Raw genomic sequence first — 7167 nt, 5'->3', positions numbered from 1 at the left:
AATGCCATAATAAAAGGCTCATCTTTATACGCTACCTTTTCAAGATCCACCAATGTAAAACCAAATTCATCAATTTTAACACCATTATTGATGTCAATCCATTTACATTTAAAAACAGGCACTTTAAATTTAATGAAATCGACATCCCAAATCTCTTCAATGGTCCCAAAGTAAGGTATGGATGCTGTAACAGGGGTTTTATCTTTTGAACTAGAGAAATGCATGGACTCAGCTACGACCATAACCCCACTATTTTGCATGGTACTACTGTCATCTTTACTTTTTGTGTAGAATATAAAATTATTGATATCGTAGCTAGTCCAAGTTATGACATCAAAGTGAGGCCCATTTGCTATCCATTTTAGTGTATCAGAAGTTGTATTGTTGGTTAAAATGGTTTCTTTAAACCACTTTAAGAATGTCTTGTTATGCTCATTCAACAACCATTTTTCATTCATTCTAGGATAATTTTCCTTCACAATGCTTTTATGAGTAGAAAGGTAAGGTTGAACCTCATCAGTGTTATTCAATATATACAAATGTGCTTGAAGTACTTCCTCTCGTCCCATGCTCTTAAGTTTTAAGCCTCGTATACCATTACCCATACATGTTCCCTCATGACGAGATTTAGGAATTCCTATGGCTTCTGCTTTTGACATATAGTCAGAACAAAACTCAATAGCCTCTTCTGCTATGTACCTTTCAACAATAGATGCTTCAGGACGGTGTGGATTCTTCACATATCCTTTTAAAATCTTCATGTAACGCTCGAATGGATACATCCACCTCAAATAAAAAGAAGGAGGAAAATACATCTCTAGTTGGCACAAGATAATAACAGCTTTATTTTCCAACTCATTTAATTTTTGAGGATCAATGACTTTGCTACAAATAGCGTTGAAGAATAAACACAACCTAGTTAAGACATCTCTTACTTTTTTAGGCAATATGCCACGTAAAGCAACTGGTAGTAGTTGTTGCATCAAAATATGGCAATCGTGAGACTTTAAGCCAACTAATTTCAAATCTTTCATTGACACAAGACTCTTGACATGTGAGGAGTGGCCATGTGGCACTTTTATTCCCCTTAAACACTCACAAAAGCATCTCTTCTCCTTTTTTGACAATGTATGACAAGCAGGAGGCAAATATGTTCGTTTACCTGTTGATTGTGGAGCTAATTGTTGTCGTATACCCATATCAACCATATCTAGGCGAGAATTTAAGCCATCCTTTGTTTTCCCCTGAATGTTGAGAAGTGTTCCAATTACACTATCACACACATTTTTCTCTACATGCATCACATCAAGACAATGTCTTACATCTAGACTAGACCAATAAGGAAGATCAAAGAACACAAACTTCTTTTTCCATATATTTTTCTCAAAGTGTTCCAATTACACTATCACACACATTTTTCTCTACATGCATCACATCAAGACAATGTCTTACATCTAGACTAGACCAATAAGGAAGATCAAAGAACACAAACTTCTTTTTCCATATATTTTTCTCAGATGTCTGTTTTTGGTTCTTTCTAAAGATAACATTTATATCCTTAACCCGTTGAAAAACTTGCTCCCCAGTTAAGGCTTTTTGAGAAATTTCATGCTCTTGGTGATTAATTAAATGTTTTTCTCAACTTACGGTATGGATGATTAAACTTGAGAAATTTTCGATGTCCAACATAAACAACTTTTCTTCCATGTTTCAATTGTTGGTAGCATGTTCCTTCTTCACATATAGGACATGCTTTGTGTCCCTTAACACTATAGCCACACAAGTTTCCATAAGCATGAAAGTCATTGATGGTGCAAAATAGCATTGCACGCATCTTAAAATATTCACGAGAATACCCATCAAACACATCAACACCTTCCCAAAGCATTCTCAAATCTTCAATCATAGATAACATGATGTATTTACGCTTCATGCAAATCCAAGGAGGTAGGTTGTAGATAACTAGTAGAACAGGCCATGAACTATGGTTACTACTTAAGTTTCCATATGGATTCATTCCATCTGTAGCAAGTCCAAGCCTAAGGTTCCTTGGCTCACTTCCGAACTCCGGGTACAAATCATCAATTTTCTTCCATTGCAAAGAATCAGTTGGGTGACGAAGTTGTCCATCACGCTTCCTCTCATGGGCATGCCATCTTGCATTCTTTGCATCATTTGTATTAGCAAACAAACGTTTGAACCTTGGAACTATTGGAAGATACCATAACACCTTCGCAGGAGGTCTCTTTGAGCTTTCGTCATAAATGGAATCACCATCCTTCATTTTGTAGCGTGATAGTCCACACCTAGGACACTTAGTCAACTCTTCAAACTCATTTCTATACAATAAACAGTCATTAGGGCATGCATATATTTTCCTATACTCCATGCCCATTTGACTTTGCCTCATAGTTACGATTCGGCAATGTGTTACCTTCTGGGAGCATTTCTTTCAAAAATTCAAGCAGTGAAGCTTTTATCTGTCCAGCCATTTCTCGCCTTGAAGTTGAACAATCTCAATACCGCAGACAACCGTGTGAAGTTAGTGCATCCCGAATACAAAGACTCTTCTTTGTCACTGCACAAATTATCATATACATGTGCACGATTAAAGGACTCTTGTCCAATATCACGTATCATGTCCTCTAGTTGATCGTTCATATCTACATTAACATCCTCTCTTTCTGAGGTATTTGACATGTTTAACGAATCATCATGTCATATCCATCTGATATAGTTCAGGTCAATCCCAGAACAAATAAGATGACTTCGTATTTCCTCAAAATGTAATGTATTTTCATTCAAACAAATAACACAAGGACAATAAAACCTTCCTTTACTTTCAGGAAGTTTTTTTAAAGCAAATTGTAAAAACTCCTCAACTCCCTTTTCATACTCTTCACTCAAACGATTAGCATTCATCCAACTGCGATTCATAACTACTTCTGAAAAAAAAATACATTGGTAAAATGATTTTAATCACATTTTAAGAATCATATTTCTACATAAAATGTTAATTTAGTTATTTATGTTCTCACATATAATAAGTATTTGCTTTTACAATGCAAGGCTTACATAGTGTGCATATGGTAATTGTCTTTTTAATACAACTTGAGGGTAATGCATGTTTTCTTTGTAACCATTGTAGCCATAGCAATTAAATAAGTTTTTTGAGCAATAGATTGGAGTTAGAAGAAGAGTGCTCAAGGTTTGGATGCATAACAATAAGCACAATCTTACCAAAAAATTACATAATTATTCTTGTATATATTGATAAATTTTTATTAAATATGAAAGACTTAAATTACCTTTAAAATAACTCTTACACTAAAAAAATCATGCATGTTCAACAAAATGATTTTCAAACATCTTGACCATTTAGTCTGTTACTACTCCAATATCCCAACAAAGCCAGATAGAAAGAAGAGTAATCAAAATTATTTACCACTTACACAATAGGTCTCTATCAAAATTCCAACTACTACTAATTAAAATATAACTCAACATCTCTCTACTCTCAGTACAGTATTGAAGACAAGTTACCTTAACTTCCTATTCTTTTATCATTCCCTCCTGGCTGAGTTGCCTATCTTGACGAAAAAGCAACTCCTAAATGCTTTATTCACCTTTTCTTTTCTTTTTATTTCTATTGTTTTTTAGGAGGAAGGAAAAGTAAATACTGAATAGCATATTTTGCATCACAGATTCATTATTTTTGTTTAAGTTCTTAATGGCTGGCAGCTATTACAAGCACTGGATCAAAATCAAATCCTTTTTTTGGTTTAATAATAAGGGAGAAGATATTTGACTTTTCTTTATTTCTTTCTGTACGTTTTGAACATAAGCTTTTGGCAGTTTGTGATGATAAAGAATAATCCAATTTTCCCTTGCTACTGGTACACGTGTTCATTAGGTACCTTACAGATTGTCATAGACTCAATTCAATATTAAAAAATGACCATTTATTTCACTTCTCATGTACAATTAAACACTTGTGTACCTTAATTTCATAAATGAATATAATAATTATACATTTGTGCTCTTTAATTTCAGTAAATGAGTGTAATGGCTGAGGGAAGTTGCTACTGGAAGAGTACAAGTGGGTTTCCACTTTAGTTCACCTCCACTTCCACTTTCTTTTTGAATTTTCCCAGCCATGTGATTTCTCAATGATGATATTAACATGTGCAATGCATGAAGAGCACGTTGCAGCTTTTGCAGGTTATTCGAAGCACACACTTTAGAGGGATAAAAAGTTAGAAACAAAAACCAGGAAACTATTAATTAAATTTTGTGCACAAATTATATGTGTAGTTAGTTGTGTTAATATATATCACGTGGAATTCATCTGATACGTCTGTCTCATAACGAATTATGTAGCAATGTTTGCTGATGCATAATAGTACTTATCAGAATTTAAGCCAGCCACACTAATGTCATTTACCACTTACACCAACTCAACCAACTTCTAAACAACTTTGGACCAGACCTCTCTCTGTATTACTTTTAGCATCACCAAAAAGCTCTAATTTATCGCTTAAAAGGATCATATTCTGACATTTTATTATAATAGATATATTTTACAATTTCAAAAATAAGAGTATGAACAAATTAAGCAACAACCAACACAAATCACAAACTCAAATTGACAAATGTGTTTAAAAAATTATAGCATTAGACTTATTATTAACAGAGACAATATCACAAACACATAGCATGCAATTTTAAAGGATGATTGAAAATTAGGATAACTACTACTACTCAAATTTCTCCATCAATTAAAGATTAATAATAAGAATAATTAACAATGAAATAATTTTAGATTGTTGAGTAACAAACTAAATTTATTAGAAAATTACTGGAGAAAGCCACAAACACTTCTCGATAGTGAAAGAAATTGACTGAAAGCTGCGCTGGACCAACTCGATGGCGATGAAGGCTAAAACTGCGATTCACGATTCACGTTTTCACTAAAAGATGAAGGTTAAATGTGGAAGGATGAAAACGTTTTCACTGAATGATGAAGGTTAAATGTGGTTGGGTTTGATGAAAAACGAATGTTGAAGGATGAAAAATGGATTTGGATTCGCGGGTTTGGATTTGTGGGTTTGTGGGTTTGCAGAAAGATGAAGAAGAACGAACAATGTGATGAAAAAATGAAATGGGTTTGCAGAAAGATGAACAAGAACGAACGATGTGAGGAAAAAATGAAAGGGTTGACACGCGTGACTTGTTATTCTTTAGTTAACTTAGGGAATTTTTTTTTTAAAGGCTTGTTAGATCGGTCTAACAAAACAGATCTAACAAAATTTGTAATAATAACAAATTCGCCACTGTCTTTTTTATTTGTGTAGTCTTTTTTTTAATGTATATGTTAGAACAGTTCAATTAGAATAGATCTAACAAAATTTACTATAATAATAAATTTACCATAACTTTTTTGTGTGTGTAGTTTTTATTTTTATTTTTAATATGTATGTTAGATCAGTTCAATTAGAACTGATCTAATAAAATTTATTATAATAATAAATTTACCACAATTTTTTTTTGTATTTTTATTTTTTTAATATGTTTGTTAGAACAGTTAAATTAGAACATATCTAACAAAGTTTACCATAATAACAAATTTGTCACCATCTTGCATATTACATTGGATGTATAACAACCGATCTAATATCGACGATGTAACAAGGTTAAAATGCACTAGTGTATTTTTTACCACTTGTTTAAAGTGAGGATTAGGTCGCCCTTTAATGAATCATAGATAATTTATCTAGACTAATGTTGACCAATAAAAATTTATTGTATGTCTCCCACTAATTATAGCATTAAAAGAATATCTTTTACGATATAAGCAAATTATTGTGTAATTACATACATAGGCGGATCTACATGCATCCTAAGGGGTGCACCTGCACCCTCTCAAGTTTTAAAAATTACATCTAACTGCATATATTATTTCTTATCAAATGTTGTTGCACATGTAGTTGGACTCTTTCATCTCCTTAGCATACATACAATGACTGAGTGGACAGGGGTCACGTCATCCTCTATATTTTTTTTAAATTTTTTTTATAAAGATAATCAAAATAATAGCAATAAATTTTTAAAATTTTTTACAATTTTGTGAAATAGACGTCACATTTCGCCTATCCCCTCTCCACCTATCTACCTCTCTTGTCTTTACTCAATTTGTTCTCCTTCTCTTAAATTTTATTCTAATAAAGTATAATAAAATTAATATAACAATATCTATATATAGATGAACTATCTAATATCGAAGGATAAATTACTAACTAATAACAAACATACAAATTCTAACACTTTAGTTAACAACTCAACTACTATCTATTACCAAATTTTTACATTTTAACAATTGATATATGATATAATGGGATATTATTTTTTAATTGTGATTTTTTTAATTAATTTATGTATTTTTTTAGAAGTGGCCCAATGTTTAAACATAAGAAAATTAATGCATTTTTCAAAAAAAAAAATTCGACAAAGACGAAAATCATAAAATAGATATATTTTATTTGATTAAATTGTGTGAAGTTCTAAAAACTTGTGTGAATTGTGTGACTGAAAATTGTAAAACTTGTAAGAATTGAAATTCTATTTTTTTCAACTTATCGACTATATATGAATTGTGTGAAACTTAAATAAAAAAAACTATATAACTTTTAAGAATTTCAATTATAATATTTTAGTTAATACTTGTCGCTCACCGCCTTCCCTCGATATTTTGTGCAAGATATGCCACTGCATACACAAAAGAGCAAGTAGGTATTTAAACTTAAAGAATCTTATAAACTAAAGAGTTTGGGTTATACTACAAGAAAAAGAGTTTTGGGTTAGCTTAACACAATCATAAATAATTTAATCACAAAATTTTGTGGCGGATAATATAATCACCACTACAAGAAAATAGACATATACCTACAGTAGCTTATAGTAACAAAATTAAAAACTGTAGGTATAGATAAACTATACCCACAGATAAATTATTATTGTTGGTATAGGTTTCTTATACCTTCGGTAACATAAATTTGTCGCTAATTGTTATAGTTACACAATTAAATTTGTGGCTATAGACATCAAAATTTTAAAATTAATATTTTTTAACTCAGCCAAAATCTTAATTATTTGTAATAATAATTTTGT

At 31.5% G+C, this 7167-nt stretch overlaps 1 pseudogene; it reads right to left on the bottom strand.

The window, feature by feature from the left end:
- LOC101504995 (uncharacterized) overlaps positions 1-2937 on the bottom strand; it is a 3404-nt pseudogene extending 467 nt beyond the window's left edge.
- Positions 2938-7167: the final 4230 nt, after the last annotated feature.

This window comes from Cicer arietinum, chromosome 2 (assembly GCF_000331145.2).
Source record: "Cicer arietinum cultivar CDC Frontier isolate Library 1 chromosome 2, Cicar.CDCFrontier_v2.0, whole genome shotgun sequence".
Classification (NCBI taxonomy): Eukaryota; Viridiplantae; Streptophyta; class Magnoliopsida; order Fabales; family Fabaceae; genus Cicer; species Cicer arietinum.
The sequence above is the reverse complement of the archived record's forward strand: the minus strand, read 5'-3'. Positions and strand labels throughout refer to the sequence as shown.